This window comes from Cervus canadensis, chromosome 15, assembly GCF_019320065.1.
Source record: "Cervus canadensis isolate Bull #8, Minnesota chromosome 15, ASM1932006v1, whole genome shotgun sequence".
NCBI classification, from domain to species: domain Eukaryota; kingdom Metazoa; phylum Chordata; class Mammalia; order Artiodactyla; family Cervidae; genus Cervus; species Cervus canadensis.
In genome coordinates this window covers 37,902,226-37,923,738 of record NC_057400.1, presented here as the reverse complement: position 1 = coordinate 37,923,738, position 21,513 = coordinate 37,902,226, and the positions used below count along the sequence as shown (strand labels likewise).

Below are 21,513 nucleotides of genomic sequence, written 5' to 3'. Positions count from 1 at the left end.
TGAGGGATACCCAGACTTTACTAACTTACAGGAAGGAGTACCTTAACATGAAAGGATGTGTGAAAAAGAAGTACTCTCTAGAGTCTGTGAATGATTATTATTATGTGAAAGCAGTTGGGTTTTCCCAAGGTTATGTTTTTTTTTTTTTTTTAATGTGATTGTTACTTTCAAATCCATTTTTAGAGTACAGGGGGACTGGTTCTACCCTGGGATACAGAGATTTGAGGATGTTCAAGTCCCTTACATACAACTCTGTAGTATTTGCATATAATCTATGTACATCCTCCCATATACTTTAAATCATCTCTAGATTAGTTATATGAACTAATACAGTGTAAACACTGTGTAAATAGTTGTAAGTACAATGTAAAAACTATGTAAAGAGTTGCTGTGCTTGCATGCTGAATTGCTTTAGTCCTGTCCATCTCTTAGCAACTCTATGGGCTGTAGCCTGCCAGGCTTCTCTATTCATGGGGATTTTCCAGGAAAGAATACTGGAGTGGGTTGCCATGTCCTCCTCCAGGGGATCTTCCCAACTCAGGGACTGAACCTGCGTCTCATGTCTCCTGCATTGGTAAGCAGGTTCTTTACCATTAGCGCCATCTAAGAAGCCCACCAACACATGGCAAATTTGGTTTTTGCTTTTTGGAACTTTCTGGAGGTGGTTGGTTGCATCCACAAATGTGGAACCTATGGATAAGGAGGCCAACTGTATTCTCCTTTTTAAAGAACTCTAGGCAGTAGCTGAGATCAAGCTTGTTGTATTTTTCTTGGCAGAACCTGCATCTCTTATTGTAAACAAGAAAAAGTTAAGGAGAGAGGAGAATGAATAGAGTCACATACGACTTAATAACCTGACACAGTTTGAGGTTCCAGAACATATTCCTAAGAGAGTGATTTCAAGTCCTTCAGGAGAGGGTCAGGGATACATAAATGTCATCCAGAGGCTGTGTAGTTCCTGTTCTAGCTAAGTCTTGACCTGCTACCAAATAATTAGTGTTGGCTTCATTTTGAAATATGTAGGGGAAAAGTATCCTATAAATGATCAACTGTGGGCATGAACCATTAATTAGCTCAAACAGATATGTTCGTATGTATATAAATAGTTTATTTTAATAAATAATCAAACAACAGGATTAATTTTCAAATATAAATAGAAAACAGAACTAAACAGGAGAAAAAGGAAAAGGTTTAAGAATAGAGTGTGTATTATCTATCATTCTTTAACATTTATATCTGTGTGGCTTTTTTTTGGATTTTTTGATTGCTTCTGCTGCTTCTGCTGCTAAGTCACTTCAGTCATGTCCAACTCTGTGCGACCCCATAGAGGGCAGCCCACTAAGCTCCTCTGTCTGTGGGATTCTCCAGGCAAGAACACTGGAGTGGGTTGCCATTTCCTTCTCCTATGCATGAAAGTGAAAAGTGAAAGTGAATTCGCTCAGTCCTGCCTGACTCTTAGCGACCCCATGGACTGCAGCCCACCAGGCTCCTGCATCCATGGGATTGTCCAGGCAAAAGGACTGGAGTGGGTTGCCATTGCCTTCTCCGATTACTTATGACTTCATATTAAAAAAATTTCACAGCTAATAGGAAAAAATCTCAAGGTTTATCTTTATGTTGTTTAAGAAATTGGGATAATATTGGAATATGTTCATAAGTGATATAGAAATTCCAGATGAATGCACAAGTATATGAATATACTAAAGCCATCAAATTATATACTTTAGATTGGCAAATTGTATGGAATATTATTTTATTTCAACAAAGCTGTTAAAAAGTAGTTTTAATAGTAATAATAAAAATAAATTCCACTTTTGCTAACAGACTTAGGAATACCTGAATACTGTCTCGGTTCAGCTGTGGGTCTCCTCCAGTCTAAGGGGAGTTACTAAGGGGGACATGTAGAAAACAAAGGGAAAATAAATCAGAGTAACTTTCTTTGTCACCTGGTACTTTGGCCTCAAATTGTTTGGTAGAACTCTAATATCCTCCCTTTTTCTAAACTTTAAAAAGTTAAATAACCTAGGATAAAGAAAGGGGGTTTGTGATAAGTCAGAATCCTAGATCCTGACACTACGATATCATCAAAAGGTCTTGCAATTCTTGGATGAAGCCGGAGTGACAAAGTGGGGGCCCTCTATCTTCAGTAGCTCATGGTGCTCCAGCCTTCATGGCAGCTCTGACAGTTCCAGGCCATAATCTCAGGGGTGACTGCTAAGTAGGAGAAAGGCAGAGTCTGTGGAGAAGGGTGGCTGGTTGTGTTCTATGATGAAGTGGATGCTGCCCTTCCCATTCTTGCTGTGCAAAGAAGTAGGAGACAGGGCCGTGACCAAGAGCCCTGTGCCTTTCATGTTCTTTGAAAACTGGATCCTTGAAGCATGTGGGCCTTTTGGTTCCCTGGAACATGAACAATAATGATCACTACTCCTTTGCATTTAGGAATCTAGCAAAAAGTAACACAGAGGAGGTGAGTAGGAGTGTGAAAGAGACGAGGAAGACTTTTATTTCCACAGAAGCCAACCCTCCATTATTTTTCACTCTTTTGCCTTATCACGTGGCTCTTGAATTCACCTGCTCTGATTGACCAACAAGATTCTGTTCTGTCCTGATGCTTCCCTTTTTCTCCTCTAGAATAATTTCCCTCTTCCATTGTTTTCTTCTTCTTATTTAGAGTAGGTATGCGAAGATACTGTTTCTTTGGAATTGTTTTAAATTAATCCCCTCAAGAATTCATGGGTGAATCATTCAGTATGACTCAAGAGCTTGGCTTATTATTTTTTTAAAACAATTTAAATGTGTCAGTGACTTAAGCATCCCAATTTAGATCAATCTACTTTTTCATTAAACTTTTCACATGGAGAAAATGATTAGTTGCTCTAATTTTGCAAGTAAAACACATATATTTTCTTCTAATTTGTTTTATCATTTTTGTCTCATGCTAGGGTAAAATGACAAAGATAGATGCCACATCTCTGTATGTTGATTAAGCTCCCTGTACATTTTTCATTCAGTGTCATGATTGAATTAATACTCTGGTCAAAAACCAGATTAGAAAAAAAATCTAATCCATTAGGATCTGGACAATGATCATTTTAATGCAAAATGTCTAGTTTCATAAATGCATGCTTAGTTTAGAGATGTTAACTCAGAGGGCGGTAATCCATATTAACAGTTTTCAGGAACCAGATTGTTTTAAAACAGAGCCAAAGTATATTAAAGAATATTAATTCATCACATCTCATAGCTTCATCCCATGACATTTTCCTGGCCTGATCCTCTAGAAATGTGTGTTTTTTTTTCCCCTTTCTATTTTCTTTATTGCTCTTCAAGGGTAAAGATCTGCATTGTGAAGCTTTACCTCTCTAAAACCATAGAAAGACTGCGTGTGTGTTAGTCACTCAGTCATGTCCAGCTCTGTGTGAACCCAGGGACTGTACCCCATCGGGCTCCTCCGTCCATGGGATTTTCCAGGCAAAAATACTAGAGTGGGTTGCCATTCCTCTAGGAGATCTTCCTGACCCAGGGATCGAACCCGCATCTCCTGCATTGGCACTCAAATTCCACTCAAATTCCAAATTCCTGGAAATGTGTATTTCCAGGAAATAGCCCATACACTCTAAATTTGAAATACTGAATAAGAAATAATTATATGATTAGCAGAAGATTCCTTAAAGAGTAATAAATGCATAGTTGAATGAACTTCTCTCCCTTTTAAAATCTTTCTCTCCTATAGCTGTTCTCTATAAATATTAGCTCTATTATGTTAAAAAGTGTTGCTTTTTTGCATGTAGAAGAAAGTTGACTTTGTTAAAACAGCTGGACTTGAACTCTCCTTTGGATATTATCATTATCATAAAGATTTTCATAGTATTTCCTTATTACTTTTTAATACCTATAGTATTTGTAGTGCTAGCCCTTCTTTTATTCTTGACATTGAGCATTTGAATTTTCTTTCTTTTTACCTTGATCAGTCTAGCTGGAGATTTATTAATTTTATTGATTTCTTTCAAACATGTAAAACATGAGGTTAATAGCACAAAAGACAAGAAGAGAGAAATAGAAGAATATGATAATAAGGTTCTTAGATTAAACTATGATAATTTAAAGGTGCATATTTTAATCTTGTAGTAATAACTAAAAAGGAAGCAGAGATGTAGCTTATAAACTAATATTAGAAATAATATAGATTACTAACAGTCAATTAAACCAAATGAAGGCAAAAATTGAGGAAAAAAGGAGAGATATAAAAATAAAAAGATAACATTTAAACATAACCACATTGATACATACATTAAGTGTATATGCTCTAAACACTCCAGTTAAAAGATAAGTATGGAAGACTAGATGTAAAACAATACCCAACCATATGTTCTCTTCAAGAAAACCATTTATACACACATAGGTATGTATGTCGGAGAAGGAAATGGCAACCTACTCCAGTATTCTAGCCTAGAGAATCTTGTGGACTGAGGAGCCTGATGGGCTGCTGTCCACAGGATTGCAAAGAGTTGGACACGACTGAAGTGACGTAGCATGCATGCATGCATTGGAGAAGGAAATGGCAACCCACTGCAGTGCTCTTGCCTGGAGAATCCCAGGGACAGAGGAGCCTGGTGGGCTGCCGTCTATGGGGTTGCACAGAATCAGACACCACTGAAGCGACTTAGCAACAGCAGCAGCAGCAGGTATGTATGTGGGCTTCCCAGGTGGTGCTAGTGGTAAAGAACCCACTCACCAATGCAGGGGACCTAAGAGATGTGGGTTTGATCCCTGGGTCAGGAAGATCCCCTGCAGGAGGCCATGGCCTCCTGCAGGAACCCATTCCAGTATTCTTGCTTGGAGAATCCCATGGACAGAGGAGCTTGGCTGTTACCATAGGGTAACAAAGAGTTGGTCATGACTGAAGTGACTTCACATGCATGCATGTATGTTTGCAGGTGTACATATGTACACATAAAGTTAAGAATATGAAGATGGGAAATCTCTAATATGCAGACATTCAGCACTAAAAAACTGAATGGTTACTATATTAATAGTAACCAAATGAAAAGAGAGATAAACAATACAAATATTAAGCATAGCTGGGATATCTGTATTAATATTGAGAGAGTAGATTTTATAGCAAAGAATATCACCAGTGATAAAGAAAGACATGTCATAATAATAAGTATTACCAGGGATAAAGCAAGAGATTTCCTAATAATAAATATACATTAAGAGGACATAATAATCTTAATGTGCATGTACCCATTAACAAACTTTTCAAATATATGCAGCAAAAATTTCAAAAACTAAAAAGAAGAATAGCCCAATTCAAATATAAATTGAAAGTATTAACAATCCTCTCTCAGTGGTTGATAAAACAAGAAGACAGAAAATCAGTGAAGATAAAGATGATTTGAATAACAACATTAAGCAACTTACCTGAATAACATTTATAGAACACTTCACCTGACAATGGAATACATGTTGTTTTCAAGTGCACATGGTACATTCTGCAGGTCAGATGCACATTAGACTTTGAAATAAATAAAAATGAAATTAAAAATAACTAAAATCATGCAGATGATGCCCTTTCATCCCCAATGATTTAAATTAGAAGTCAGTAACAAAACAATCTGGAAATTCCCAAAATATTTGGAATTTAATCAACACATATCTAAATAGCCCACAGGTCCCAGAACATCACAAAATATAGAAAATATTCTAAACTCAATGAAAACAAAAACACAGTATAGCACAATTTATGGATGAGCTGAAGCAGTTGCTGGGAAGGAAGTTTAGAGCTATAAATGCTTATAGCAGAAAAAAAGAAACGTCTTAAGTGATGACTTAAGAAAGGGTCAGCAGACTATGACCCACTGGCTGTCCAACTTGTAAATAAAGTTTTATTGAAACACAGCAACACCTATTTATGTATCATCTATGCTTGCTTTTATACTACAATGGCAGAATTAAGTAGCTGCAACAGAGACTGTAGGGCCCATGAAACTAAAATATGTACTATCTGAACCTTTAAGTGGAGAAGGAAATGGCAATCCACTCCAGTATTCTTGCCTAGAGAATCCTGTGGACAGAGGAGCCTGGTGGGCTGCCGTCTATTGGGTCGCGCAGGGTTGGACACGACTGAAGTGACTTAGCAGTAATAGCAGCAGACCCTTTAAGAAAAAGTCTGTCAACTTTTGATCTAAGGTACCAACTTAAAAAGATAGACTAAAAAGGAATAAATTAAGTTCAAAGTAGGTAGAGGAATGAAATAGTGATAAGAATAGAAAATGATTGAAGGAAAAATAAAACAAAGAAAATCAATAAAACCAAATTGTTTTTCATCTGAAAAGCTTACAGACCCATATCTCTCATAGAGACGCAAAAATCTTCAACAAAATATCAAGTTGAATTCAGCAATATAATAACAGGGTAATACATGATGATCAAGCAGGGTTTGTCCTGGGTATGCAAGACTTTTCAATGTTAGGAAATCTAATATTACAATTCCCCATTTCAGTAAAGAAAAAATATGGCAATATCAATAGGTTCACAAAAACCAAATGACAATACTCAACATCTGTAATACAAACTCTCACCAAACTAAGAATGGAAGTGAACTTCTTAACATGAGAAAGAGCTTTTTCAGAAAACTTATAGCTAACATTGTACTTATCTGTGAAAGACTGGATGCTTCTCACTAAGAGTGAGGACAAGGCAAAGATGTCTGTTCTTACTACTTCTAATCAGTATCAAATGGAAAGTCCTAGCCAATGCATTAAGATAAGAAAAATGTATATAAAGCATATGGATTACATAGGAATACATGCAAATTTGTCTATTCACAGATAATTTGATTTTATATATAGAAAATATTAAAGAATCTCCAAAAAAAGTTTTAGCACCAATAAGTTCTTGTTGAAGTTCAAGGTTGCATGATACACTTAATATAAAAAAATCAATTGTATCTTTATATAATAGCAATGGAAATTTAAAAATTGGAGAAAGGAACCATATACAGTGGCATCAAAAAATTCATGTAATACTTAGGTGTCAATCTAACACAATATGTGGAAAATCTCTATTTTGGAAAACATGAAACACAGTTGAAAGAATTCAAAGACCTAAATAAATGGAATGATATACTATATTCTCTGAACTGAAGTTTCTGTGTTGCTAATATGTGAGTTATTTTCAAATAGGTCTATAGACTCAATGTAATCACAATAAAAATCCAAGCAGGGATTTTTGCAGAATTCACCAAGCTTTAAAAAATTATGTGCTAAGTCACTTCAGTCGTGTCTGACTCTTGGTGACGCTATAGACTAGCATGCCAGGCTCCTCTGTCCATGGGGTTCTCCAGGCAAGAATACTGGTGTGGGTTGCCATGCCCTCTTCCAGGGGATCTTCCAGGCCCAGGGATTGAACCTGCATCTCTTATCTCTCCTGCATTGGCAGGTAGGAATTACATGTAAAGGGAAATGAAAACCAAATCAATTTGGAAAAAGAAGAAGAAAAGTGAAATCTTCAAGTGCCTGATCCAAGGCTTATAAATCTGGAGTAATTAAGATAGTGTGTTGTTGGCAAAAGAAGAGAGGAACATTGATTAATGGAATAGAATAGAGAAACCAGAAATAGGTCCACACATTAATGATCAATTGATTTTTTTACAAAGGTGTAAAGGCAATTCAATAGAGAAAGGACATTCTTTTCAACACATGTTGCTGGAAAAATAGGCAAAAAAAAAAAAAAAAAAAGAGAGAGTCAGAAAAGAACCTCAAAACATGCCTGGCATGGTTATAATTGTTAAGTCAGAATGGGTCATGAGTGTAAAAATAAAATCTAAAACTATAAAAACTTAGAAGAAAAGCTTCTACTCTTGGGTTAGGCAGCATTTCTTAGATGCAAGCACCAAAAACATGATCCATAAAAGAAAATACTGATAAATAGGACTTTATCAAAATTTAAAACTTCTATTCCTTCAAAGGTGCTAATAAGAGAATGAAAAAACAAGCTGAAAGCCGGGAGACAATATTTGCAAGACACATATTTTGTAAAACACTTAATTCAGAATACATGAAGGATTCTCAGGACTCAATAACAAGGAAACAAAGAACCCAGCAAGAAGTGAGCAAAAGACCTGAACAGGAAGATACCTGAATAGAAATAAGCACACCAGAAAAATGAGGAAATGCTTATTATAACCACAATGACATGCCACCACATACCTCTTTCAATGGCTAAAAAACAAAACAATGAACAAACAAATAGCAAGATGACAATACCAAGTGCTGGCAGGACTGCTAAGTACCTGGAACTCTTAAATACTACTGTTAGGAATATAAAATGCTACTTTGAAAAACACTGGTAACTTTCTATAAATTTAAAATACACTTTTTATAAAATGTGGTAATCTCACTCCTAGATATTTAGAGAAGAGAGATGAAACTTATTTCATATAAAAATCTGTATATTAATATTTCTTACAGAGTTGTTCCTAATCAGCAAAAACTGGGGGAATATGTCCTTTAACTTGTGAATGAATCAACAAATTGTTGAACCTTCATTCAATGAACTTTCTTTAATTAAAAATTTTAAAAATGTTCTATTTCTGTTTTGTAAACAATTCATTTGTATCTTTTTTTAGATTCTACTTATAAATGATATTATATGATATTTGTCTTTGCTTGACTTACTTCACTTAGTATTATAATCTCTAGGTTCATCCTCATTGAATGACTTGTTGTATGCAACAACATGAATGAATCTTAGATGCCTAAAGTTGAATGGCAGAAGCCAGAACCAAAAAGCTACATTTATTCAACATTCTAGAGAAGGCAAATGTATAAGAACAGAAAACATCATTTGCCATGGGTTGGGGTGGAAGGAGAAGTTTTCTAAAAAGTGTAAGAGGAAATTTGGGGGAGGCATGACTGAGCTGAAGTTGTCAAAACTAAAATCTGTATACTAAAAAGGAGGAATGTTACAGTATGTAAATTATATCTCAATAAACTTGACCTACTTCTCAAATTGGAGGGCATGTAAAGTCAGCAGATAGCTATTCAAATTGGTTAATCAAGAACAGCACTGTATTTTTAGATTAATGCCCTAAGATAAGATAATACCCTAATACAAAAATAATTGAGTAGGTGCCTCTGGAATGTGAGACTGGACAGATCCTTTTCATTTCAATTTTTCCTAACCTACTTTTTTAAAAAAATTTTAACCACTTGCATTTATAACACAAAACAAAAAAAAATTGATTACAAATAATTGATTTACTTTTGTTAACTTCTGTTATATAAGAAAGGGGTTTCTGTACATATTAAAATGTTTTTGTGTATATCATCTTCAGTCTGTAAAATGGCATAGAGAGAAATGAAATCAAATTAGGATAAATAAGTCTATGTCTCATTCATTAGCATGGAGTAGGGATTTTTTTCTTCTCTTAGGCAATTGCAACTGAGGGTCATTATCCATACACAGATAAAGTCCATTGTAAAAATGGTATTGCTTACCTGCTCTTTTAGGTTAACGTATTTGGTTCAACTTGAAAGGTCATTTGTCACCTTCAAGAGAGCACTTATGGGCTGCTTGGGCTCTTTTTGTTTGTTTACTATAGCATTAAGCTTGCTTATGGAGAATTTTGCTTACAGCTGCAGTCTATACAAAGAGCCATTAATGCATTAACAAACCTTATTTTGCTGAGTCAGGTTAGAGGTACCCCTTGCTTAATACAGTGTCATGCACCCAGTGGGCAGTCAGCATTTTCTTGATTGTCTTCTACACACTCGGGGAAAGTCACCATGCTGATTTTGACCCTCTTCTAAGACAAAAGATGAGAGGAAATGTTGTAGAAAGATCATCAAGCTAGGCTAGTTTGTTGGTTTACGTCCTCGAGATCAGGTAAGCTTCCAGTGTAGAGCAGGGGTCATTATGTGATACTCATATATCTGAATTTTCAGGGAATGCCTTATTTTCAAATATGCTAGCCTACTTTCAGGGCAGAAATTAAAATTTTTGAACTCAAAAGTAGAGTTGCTATAAGCAATGGGGTAACATGGTAGTGCACATGTGGGTGAACACCAGACTCTACCATCAGTGTTTTTTTAAAGGCACATGCAGAAGAGTTGGCTGAAGATATCCCTATGATATCCTCAGTGACTGTCGATGAGCTAAGTACTTTAACAGAGGGAGAAGTGATGTTAAAATCTTGTTGTTTCTGATTGCAGCATTAATATGTGTTCATTATAGGAGATTCGGAAAAAGTGTTGAAAAATGTGAAAATCATCATTTAGTTTGATACCTCAGAGATAAGCACTATTAATGTTTTGATATATTTCCTCCTAATCCTTATTTCTATGCATATGTATGTAAATTAAGATCATATCCTATATGTTTTATGAGTCTACTTTTCATTTGATTTTATGATTCTACTTTTCATTTGATAGAGTAGTGAGCCACTCTAATTAAATGGGCTTCCGCTGTGGCTCAGTGGACAAGAATCTGCCTGCAAAGCAGGAACCGCAGGAGACTTGGGTTTGATCCCTGGGTCGGGAAGGTCCCCTGGAGGAGGGCATGACGACCCACTCCTGTGTTCTTGCCTGAAAAATCCCACGGATAGAAGAGCCTGGTGGGATACAGTCTATGCGGTTGCAAAGAGGTGGACTCAACTGAAATGACTGAGCACGGTGCTCTAGTTGAATATTATTAAATACAGAATATTATGCCATCATATGTATTATCAAAATTTATTTAAACATTTTGATTTGGAGATATGTAGGTTATTTCCATTTTTTACTTTTGTGAATAATAATTCTGCAGTAGAAATTTTATTTTATTTTTTTTGCAGTAGAAATGTTAAATAAAATTTTGTTTTTCTGATTATTTCATATAGAGGAAGTGGGAATACAACTGCAAAGATGATAAACCTTTTTAGGACTCTTGAGGCAAATATGTCAAATTGTACTCCCTAAAGTTTGTAAATGAAACTCCATCTGTGTATAAAGATGAAATTTAATTGATCCCCTCTTGTCATTTCTGGGTGTTATAACTTACAAAATAATATTGAATAAAAATTATATCTTTGTTGTATTAATTTTCTGTTTTGATTATTAATGAGATCAAATCTTTTTATGTTTATTGACAGTTTTTCTTTCTCTGTTCATCTACTTCATTTCTCTACCGACATACTTGTCTTTTTTTTTCTATTTTATTTATTTATTTTTTCCATTTATTTTTATTAGTTGGAGGCTAATTACTTTACAATATTGTAGTGGTTTTTGCCATACATTGACATGAATCAGCCATGGATTTACATGTGTTCCCCATCCTGTTCCCCCCTCCCACCTCCCTCCCCATCCCATCCCTCTGGGTCTTCCCAGTGCACCAGCCCTGAGCACTTGTCTCATGCATCCAACCTGGGCTGGTGATCTGTTTCACCTTTGATAGTATACTTGTTTCAATGCTGTTCTTTCTGAACATCCCACCCTCGCCTTCTCCCACAGAGTCTAAAAGTCTGTTCTGTACATCTGTGTCTCTTTTTCTGTTTTGCGTATAGGGTTATTGTTACCATCTTTTTCAATTCCATATATATGCGTTAGTATACTGTATTGCTGTTTATCTTTCTGGCTTACTTCACTCTGTATAATGGGCTCCAGTTTCATCCATCTCATTAGAACTGATTCAGATGAATTCTTTTTAATGGCTTTTCAAATATATTTTGTCAAACTGAAGAAGTCATTGATTCTACTTGATAGTAGAATCATTTTTGTGAAAAGTTTTAGTATAGTTAATTATAGTATTATAATTATAGTTATAGTTAGTATAATTTTATATAAAATTTTAGAAAAATTTTAGTATAACAATCAATATGAGAATTAAGATTCTAGATCCTTCTACTCTTTGATCATGCCTAGATGCCAAAATTTTTTGTTTTTGTTTTTAAGACAAAGAAAGTCTATTTGGAGTTGAAGCTGCTGATTTTATCATGTTAGTGCTGCAGTTTCACTACCAAAGAAAACGTTAATCAAAGCCATAAAGAGTTAAATAGTCACAGTTATAGTCAAGGAGTGAGTTTTGGGCTTTGAATGATGATCTCGGAACAGCTAATAGTCAATAACTTATAATAGCAGGAACTTAATTTTTAGGTTTTTAACATCTGTGTGTCACATGTCTTATATAAAACAGCTTTCTTAATCACCAAACCTTGTGAGATTAGAATTATGGTCCCTGTTTCCCCAGTGCATAGTCATGTTTAGAGAGGTGGAGAGACTTCCTAGGCTACACAGCTGGCCAGGCGAGTGACTCAGGATTTCAAATACAGATGTGGAGTCTTCTGAGGCGGAGGATCCTCTCCCTACACCTTGCTGAATTCCCACAATGTTAAATTCAAATGAAGAGAGCCACAAAGATAAGGGTTGTTTTTATTCTTTTGCTATAGTTTTCTGTTTTGTTTTGTTTTGTACTGGCTTATTGTGACAATAGCAGCAAAACTCAGGACAACCTGTCTTAGACTTTCTCTGCTTTTTGGCTTAATATGAGTTGAGCCTTCCAAGGTCCTCTAATTTCTTGTAGTTCTTCACTTTTATGTCTTGAAATATATTTGCATAGCTGGAAAAAAAGCAAGGAGTTATTTTGTTTAATAATGCTTTGATAAAAAAAAATGTTAGTCGCTCAGTCATGTCTGACTCTGTGACCCCATGGACTGTAGCCCGCCAGGCTCCTCTGTCCATGGGACTCTCCAGGCAAGAATACTGGAGTGGGTTGCCATTCCCTTCTCCAGGGAATCTTCCTGACCTAGGAATTGACCCCAGGTCTCCTGTATTGCAGGCAGATTCTTTACCCTCTGAGCCACTAGGAAAGCCCAGAAAGAAAACATAATTCCAGGGAAAGCCTTGTAACCCACCTTTTATAGCAGCTGTGATAATCCTGCAAAGTCTGAGAATTACATATGTTTTAAAAATCATGAATTTAAAAATTTCATCTCCCATTCATCAGCTTCCACTCCTACTCAACTTTTTAAAATAGAGGATCAGATCATGCTGCCCCTTTTCTGCTTCTACAGTGTAAGTTTTCTTCATAGTATCCAAGCTAAATAAACTTTTGAGTTTTGGGGTCAGTGTGGAAAAGTTGGGATCAGCCCTAGAGAAAACTTCCTTTTAAATCACTTGCCCTCCTTTTCCCCTTTCAACTCTTCACTTGTCACTCTATTTTTAGTTAGAGCAGCTTCTTACTTTGTATAGTTTCCTTTTATTTCTAGATTGAGAATTATCTATTCTTTACCATATCTGATCATAGAAATGAAGAAATGTGGATTGTGATAAAAATTTCTGACAAGTGAGCCCTTGAGAACTCTGAAGACTAACTTTTCAATTTTATTTGCTACTTGCATTCCAAATGTGAGGCTGTTTTGTCTCTTTTTCTATCTGTATATTCTTTTAGTCCTGTAGTTTGACTGGTGATTATTAGTTACTCTTTTCTTGATTGATTATTTTTAATTGCCTCCTTTAAATAAACTAGAGCTTCTTTAGCTTTTAAAACTTTACATTTGTGTCAACTTTCTGTGTTTTATTCTATTTTTCACAAATAGATGAAATATGTCTTCTGTTTTCCTTTCATCACCAAATTCCCTGTGATCCTCTCCTACATGATTTCTATCTTCTCAACTTCAGTGAGATTGAAAACACAAAACTAGGCTTCTATGACTCAGTGGAATTCCAAAGTATAAACTCTGATTACACAATTCAGACTTTATCAGAATAATGTAACATTCTTCTGAATAGGTTTCTTTGAGAACTAAGATTCTAATATAACTTCTTTGTTCCCTGGATATGCATTCATTGACATTGTTCTGTCTCATACTGCCTGGTGGCCATCAATGCATTCACCATAAAGTCATAGAACTTTAGAACTGAGAAGGACAGTGTGTGTGTGTGTGTGTGTGTGTGTGTGTGTGTGTGTGTGTGTGTGTGTGTGTGTGTGTGTGTGTATTAGTTGCTTAGTCTTGTCTCATTTTTTGTGACTCTCATGGACTGGAGCCCAGCAGGCTCCTCTGGCGATGGAATTCTCTAGGCAAGAATACTGGAATGGGTAGCCATTCTGTTCTCCAAGGGATCTTCCTGACCTAGGGATCGAACCTGATTCTCCTGCATTGCAGGCAGATTCTTTACCGTCTGAGCCACCATTTTTTCTTGGGTGGAACAGTTGAGGTCATAGAAGCCTCAAAGTTAATGTTACTAGAGCTAGGATTAACACCCCATTTCCTAAATACACTGGGCTGAATCAGGACTCCTGGGCTATTCTTTTCTTTACATAGGTTCATTTCTCCATGTAACAGAATAGCAATCTGTGCTTATCACTACAAGATGTTGCTGGAAATCATATTCTTCAGGTGTTGGTTATAATTGGTAATATTCTCATGGAAACAATATTAAAATTATGTGATGTGTTCTGATCAAGACTTCATCATAGATTTGAGAAGCAGTATATTGAACACAGGTCTGTAATAATTCAAAAAATACCATTGTCCAATAAAATAGACTTAAAAGTGCAGACTGATCAAATACAGTACTAATATCTGTGCCCCTATAATGGTGGAAGCATTTACACAGTGAATCACTGGTAGATGAGCATTTGCCTAGGGTGAGCTCATTGAGTTGAGCCCAGAAGGCCCAGCAATCTGTTTTCTGAGCAAAGAAAACAGTCAAAACACTGGTCTCCTACTATTAGCTTTCTTTGTAGCTTGGGATGCATGGCTTTTATTATTCAGCTTTATTCAGTTTTTTTTTTTTTGGAACATTTCATACTGAATAAAAACAGCACTATGGATGGTTGCCTCTTCCATTTAAGAGAAAATTCCTGTGTGGATTGTGGCCATTAATCATCAACAAAACAGTGCAGGAACAGGTTGAACACTCTGAGTTCCACTTTTTGATGCACAGTCCACCCCCAGATTAACAGTTTGTATCAGAGAAAGACAAAGAAATGTGACATGATAATAGCAATTGTTTTTCAACAGTTGAAAAATTTAAAAGATATCCTTGATCTTTTAAGCCCTGTCCTTAGATCTGTGATTTATATCCTTACTTACTTGGTTGGTATTCCTTTTCTTTTTGAAAATGATGGTAATAGAGATTGCTTTTTTTTTTTTTTTTCAATGTTCTCCCTGGGGAAAGCAATTAGTTCAATCTTTGATTAAATCCTAGAATTATTTTTGAGATTTTATAGGCGGTGATACCCCCAAATCTAGTAATCGGTATTGTCAAGTATGATTTTATATGAACATCAACATAACTGCTCAGTGGGATCTTACTGAATATGCCAATAAGACTTGAAGGCTTAATTATCAATTTTTCTTTTCTTACAATTTGGAAAAACTTTGCTAGCAGTATTTGGATAGCTGGGATCTTGTGGGGGCAAGCAAGAGATTTCTTTTAATACTTCTGATCTAGCAAGCAGCAGCTTTCAAAGCCCTTCCCCTGGGCTAGGGGTGTGACAGTCAAGGGAATTGGAGAGCAGAAGGCCACTTTTCCAACGGAGAAGCACATTCAAGTCACCACGGCCTTGATTTGTTTCTAGACAAGCTGTACTCCCTATGTGTCTGTGTGTTCGGCCCTCCGTCGTGCTCCACGCTGCGAACCCTTGGACTGAAGCCCGCTGGGCTGCTCTGTCCACGGTCTTCTCCAGGCAAGGAGACTGGAATGGGTTGCCACTTCCTCCTCAGAACCCGCATCTCCTGCATTGCAGGCGGGTTCCTTACCCCTTGTGGCTCAGCTGGTAAAGAACCCGCCTGCAATGCGGTAGACCTGGGTTCGATCCCTGGGTTGGGAAGATCCCCTGGAGAAGGAAACGGCAACCCAACTCCAGTATTCTGGTCTAGAGAATTCCATGGACCAGTCCATGGGGTTGCAAAGAGTCGGACACGACTGAGCGACTTTCACTTTCCTTACCACTAGCGTCACCTGAGACGCCCGTACTTTCTATTTCAAATGTCAAATAACAGAAAACGAAGGGTGGCAGATTAACGAGGCTTGAGAAACGCTCTTCGGAATGGTTCCTGTAAAAAGTAGCCGGCGTCTTCTCTCTGCTGCCGCCAGGTGGCACCCGGGATCCCCGGGAAGGCATCTCTGGACTGAGACTCTCGGGGCAGGCAGGGGGAGAAGCCAGGCTGAGCGGACACAGTCCGGAATTCACTCACGCCAAGGCCCGCTGACCATCCTTCGGGTCCTGGCGACCCCGGGGAGGACCTGCAAACCCCCCAGGCGAACAGGAGGTGGAAGTTCCCGGGCCCTGCGCTGGGGGAGGGCTCCGACCCCCAAACTGCTACTCTGGGGAAGGTGGCCCATCTTTCCCAGATAGTAGTACAGTCCAGAGGGCCCTGGGAGCGTGGTGCTCGGGACGCCAAGATGCTTGGATTGGGAATGGAGTTCCATCTGCGGAGTGGGTGTTACAGGAACGTATTGGTAAAGTGGAGGCAAGTTAGTGTCCATGTATTTCACCCCACAAGAAGAGCTATTTCCCCACTGTCCAGTGGGTGAGGACTGCCCGTGGTTTCCCCAGGCTGGTGGGACTGACTGGAAGCTAATTTGAGGACTGCTGAGAGGGTGGGGTGGGACTGGTACTCTGAATGGCGGGGGTGGGGGTGTGTGGGGGGAATGGGGGTGGGGTGATGGCGATGGGGGTCTTGGGGAGACTGGGGATGGTGAAGAATAATTGTGCTCCTCAAGACTCATCTCAAAGAAGCCTCCCCTATCTATCCTGCCCCCTCCCCTGCTGAATTAAGTAACATTCAGCCGCTGTGTCCTAATATACTGTATACCACCTCTGGCTTCATTTAGCACACTGTAGTAATGTCCTTTAACACTGTCATTCATTTAGAGAATGGCCTTTTTGCTCTTCTCCCTACCTCCTTTGTTACCATGGTGTTTGATACATAGTAAATATTTGTGATGGTTAATTTTACGATTCAACTAGACTAGACCATGGTACCCAGATTTTTGGTCAACCACCAGTCTGGATGTTGCTGTAAAGTTATTTTTAGGATTAGATTAACATTTAAATCAATAGTCTCTGAGTAAAGCAGATTCTTCTCCTTTACTGGGTGGGCCTCATCAAATCAGTTAAAGGCCTATGAGGAAAACAAACTGAGGTCTCCAGAAGAAAGAATTACGCCTTCAAACCATCTTCAGACTTGAGGTGCAACATCCACTCTTCCCTGGGTCTCCTTCCTGCTGGCCTAACCTGAACATTTGGAATTATCAGCCTCCATAATCTAGTGAGCCAGTTTCTTAAACTAAATCTCTCTCTCTGTTTGTAGATATAGATGTTTATATCTATGGATATATGTATACATGTGTGTGTGTATATATGTTCTACTGGTTCTGTATCTCTGGAAAACCCTAATACAATATCCCTTTAGAAAAATCTAGTTTACATTTATCACCATATATTATAATAAAACTTTTTTTTCAGGTTCTACATATAGATGAAATCATATATTTGTCTTTCTCTGTCTGCCTTTTTCACTTAGCATAATGTTTAAGGTCCATCCTTGTCACAAATGGCAAGACTTCATTTCTTATTATGGCTGAATAATATTTCAATGTGTGTGAGAGTGTGTGATTGTGTGTGTATACTGTATTTTCTTTATCCATTCATCTGTTTATGGACACTTAGGTTCTTTCCCTATTTTGGCAATTGTAAATAACATTGTAGTGAACACGGGGTACACATATCTTTTCATGTTTGTATTTTTGTTTTCTTTGGGTAAATATGCAGAAGTGGAATTGCTTAATCATATGATAGTTCTGGGCTTCCCAGGTGGCTCTAGGGGTAAAGAACCTGCCTGCCAGTGCAGGAGACATAATGAGACACAGGTTCCATCCCTAGATCAGGAAGACACCCTGGAGGAGGGCATGGCAATCCACTCCAGTATTCTTGCCTGGAGAATCCCATGGACAGAGGAGTCTGGTGGGCGATAGTCTATCAGGTTGCAAAGAGTCAGACACAACTGAAGTGACTTAGCACAGAGCACGCACACATGATAGTTCTGCTTAAAATTTTTTGGAGGAACTTTGACTCCATAGTGGCAAGGTCATGATGTGGGAAAGAAACTTGTTATTTAGAGCTATAAAATGGAGACAAGCGGGTCTAGGAGGCTTAGTTATAAGAAATGACGTTCAAAGATTTGGAAGAATTCAGACTTTCTAGCCTATTAGGTTATAATAACAATTGTAGGTTTTGTTTTATTCAATGTAATTGGATTGTAATTGAAATCCATTGAGAGTTACTCTTCTCCTAAGAACACAGTACAGATCTTAGGACTTGAAATAAAAATTTGATAAAGAGCCACTTAGGCTGCCAAAGTAAAAAAAGAGCTTCTTAACTTAAGTCAGAATTATATGGGATGTCAGCAGAAGAAACGTGTCCTGTGATTAGGAATAACCTTTTCTTTGACATGCTTTGCTATGGGAGACCCCAGATAGAGTCGGTCCTTTTCTTCATTACATGATTATCAGTTAATTTCAGTTCAGTCGCTCAGTTGTGTCCAACTCTTTGCGACCCCATGAATCGCAGTATGCCAGGCCACCCTGTCCATCACCAACTCCCGGAGTTTACTCAGACTCTTGTCCATCGAGTTGGTGATGCCATCCAGCCACTTATAGTCAAAGTCTAAAGTTGTAATTGTGTATATATTGTGATTTTAGAGATTAATCGAGTCTTGATGTCTACACCAATTCAGAGAGGCTTTGAACTTTCCTCTGCTTCTCCCAAATATCATGTTGACATTGGAAAAAACAATGGATTCTCATATGATAAATATAGGGCAAAATAACCTTTAATATTGACTGGAGAAGTTTTGTTGGATTATAAACTGGTAGGATCAGCTCACCCACTGAAATATCAGTGTGTGAATATGGGAATGCAAACCTGTCCTTCACCGGGTGCTCATGTTTCTGACAGACAGCTCTCTGTCTGTCATGGATATGGTAACCCTAAAGTTACTTAAGTTGAGAACGAGCTCAGAGTAACAGAGGGCTGTAAATCTGGAGGCGTCTCTGTGTGTGTTAGTTGCTTAGTGGTGTCTGACTTTGCGACCACATGGACTGTAGGGAGCCCTCCAGGTTCCTCTGTCTATGGAATGCTCCAGGCAAGAATACTGGAGTGGGTTGCCATGCCTTCCTCCATGGGATCTTCCTGATCCAGGGATTGAACCCAGGATTCTTGCATTGCTGGTGGATTCTTTAGTCTGAGCCACCTAAAAATCTTCTAATCTACTTCCTGACCTTATGATATTTCAGATGAGGAGTCTAGGATGTGGAGAGGTTGAAAAATTTGTCTGAAGAGTTAGGTGGTTTATGGTAGAGGTGGGCTGAAACCTCAGGTTTCATTTAGTGCTGATTTTGGGCTAAGGATATTCTGAGTGGCAAGTACTAGAATTCAAGATGTACTGGACTCTTCTTAAATTGAACCCTGCAACTGGAGGTGAAAGCAGTTGTCCTGGGTAGAATCTCTCCTGTTAGGGTAGTTCCATTCCTTCTCAGTTAGGAGAGTGAGACCTTCTTAAACAGAGAACACAATAGCCACTTGCACAAAGGAATAATATTCCTTTGTGTTTGGTATACAATAGTTTAGGAGTTCTGAATTTCTTTGGATATATCTGGGCAAATAGAATTCTAGAAGTTGAATTTTGGCTGAAAGGTCATTTGGCCAAAAAGTTTGCATTTGGGACTTCTCAGATGGCACTAGTGGTAAAGAACCCGCCTGCCAAAGCAGTAGATATAAGAGACGTGGGTTCGATCCCTGGGTTGGGAAGATCCCCTGGAGGAGGACATGGCAACCCACTCCAGTATTCTTGCCTGGAGAGTTTCATGGACAGAGGAGCCTTGCGGGCTATAGTCCATGGGGTTGCACATAATTGGACATGACTGAAGTGACTTAGTACTGAACTAAACTAATATTTTATTAAAGCTACTTTCTTTCTCTATTCTTTCTTGCCATTAAGAAAAGCAAATACTTTGAAATGACCACATGACAAGAAAATTAAAATTTGAAAAGAAATGAAAAAGGAAGACAGATCCCTGCCTGGTTTCCTTTGACCCTGTCTAGCTTTATTTTGCAGACAGCAGTTCTGGTTGTCCTGGCTACTTTCTTGTTGCTATACTTTTCATATTCAGCACACTGATGAGCTTAAATTAATCTTTTGTTAACTTAGAAGCTTGCAAATGATGAATGGCATGAGGTCAAACTTGAGACAGTTTTCTAAATTAAAAAAATATTTTGTTTAATATCAAACTCACAAATTAGGGACATTGAATCAACTAATTTCTGGAAAAGAAGAAAGGGCATGTATCAAAAATTTAGGTAAGGCACTGGCCAATAGATGTGTTAGCATATAGCCACCAAATGTAGGAAATCAGTTTATTGAAAATAGTATCTATTTCAAAACAACTAATATTTCCCCACCGAATATTATTAGTAAGAATAGCACACAAATACAAGTGATACACTTGGTTCTTTTATGTAATCTGATGGTTTTTGCATTTCCAGACGCCAGGGTATGCTTGCCCTCACGTGTAAATATGGATGAACATTTATTTTCTGGTTGATTAGGAATGTTCACATCCTTTGGTTTCATGTGGGTAACAGATGTCTTGTGGGTAACAGATGTCTTGGCTTTTATAGACTAATTGGCAAAAAGGGGGAAGAAGAGGATAATTAAAAGGGTGGGAGGAGACACAAGAAAAGTGCAATCTTCCTTGTGGGGAAAAGTCTAATAGGCCTCCTTATTACGGGTAATTACCTTCTTCTTCAACTTCATTTGCTATCACTTTCCGTATGACTCAAGTACAGTATAATGAGAAAGTATAAAATAAAGAAATGTTAAGTCTGACCTGTTATCTGCTAACAGATTATCCTATCGTAGAATATTCTAGTGCAATTGACTCAATTAACGTCAATTTTTTAAAAAACAAAATATGAATGTGTGTTGTCTCTAATGGCAACCTATGTTTTAACTGGTAACACTAGAATTCTATGTTGTCTTGCATTTTTTATTTCCCACTTATTCACTATGTGCAAGATTAACTATGTTGTAGATTGTGTATTAGATACACATCTTAGGTTCTTTTTAGTTTGCTGTTTGTTCTCTGTGAGTGACATACAGTAGAGCTAATTGACTTGGAGTAAATGAAGACATTTAGCAATTGTTTGAAGCCATTATCATCAATAAATTCTCAATTTTGTCAATGTTTTCCATTGTGCAGGATTTAAAGTAAGCATGTCAGTTACTATGACTTAACTGTATCACTTCGGTCTGTATTATTCTTCTGATTGGTACCTTTTACTTTAAACTGAGGATATTTTTATAGCCTATTAAACATTCAGTGAGTATCTACATTATTCCTTGATAAGAACTATTACATAATCATTTCTATAAGGAGCTAGTGATGCTTCCAAGAGAAAGTATTAGATTAGGTATACTTAGAAGCTTACACTTAAAACACTTAAACCAACTGAAAGGTAAGG

At 37.5% G+C, this 21,513-nt stretch overlaps 1 protein-coding gene across 5 annotated transcripts in view; it reads left to right on the top strand.

Annotated features, from left to right (window-relative positions):
• The window catches only part of ACVR1C (activin A receptor type 1C), an 86,728-nt gene that overhangs the window by 4,350 nt on the left and 60,865 nt on the right, over positions 1 to 21,513 (top strand). The window lies entirely within an intron of this gene.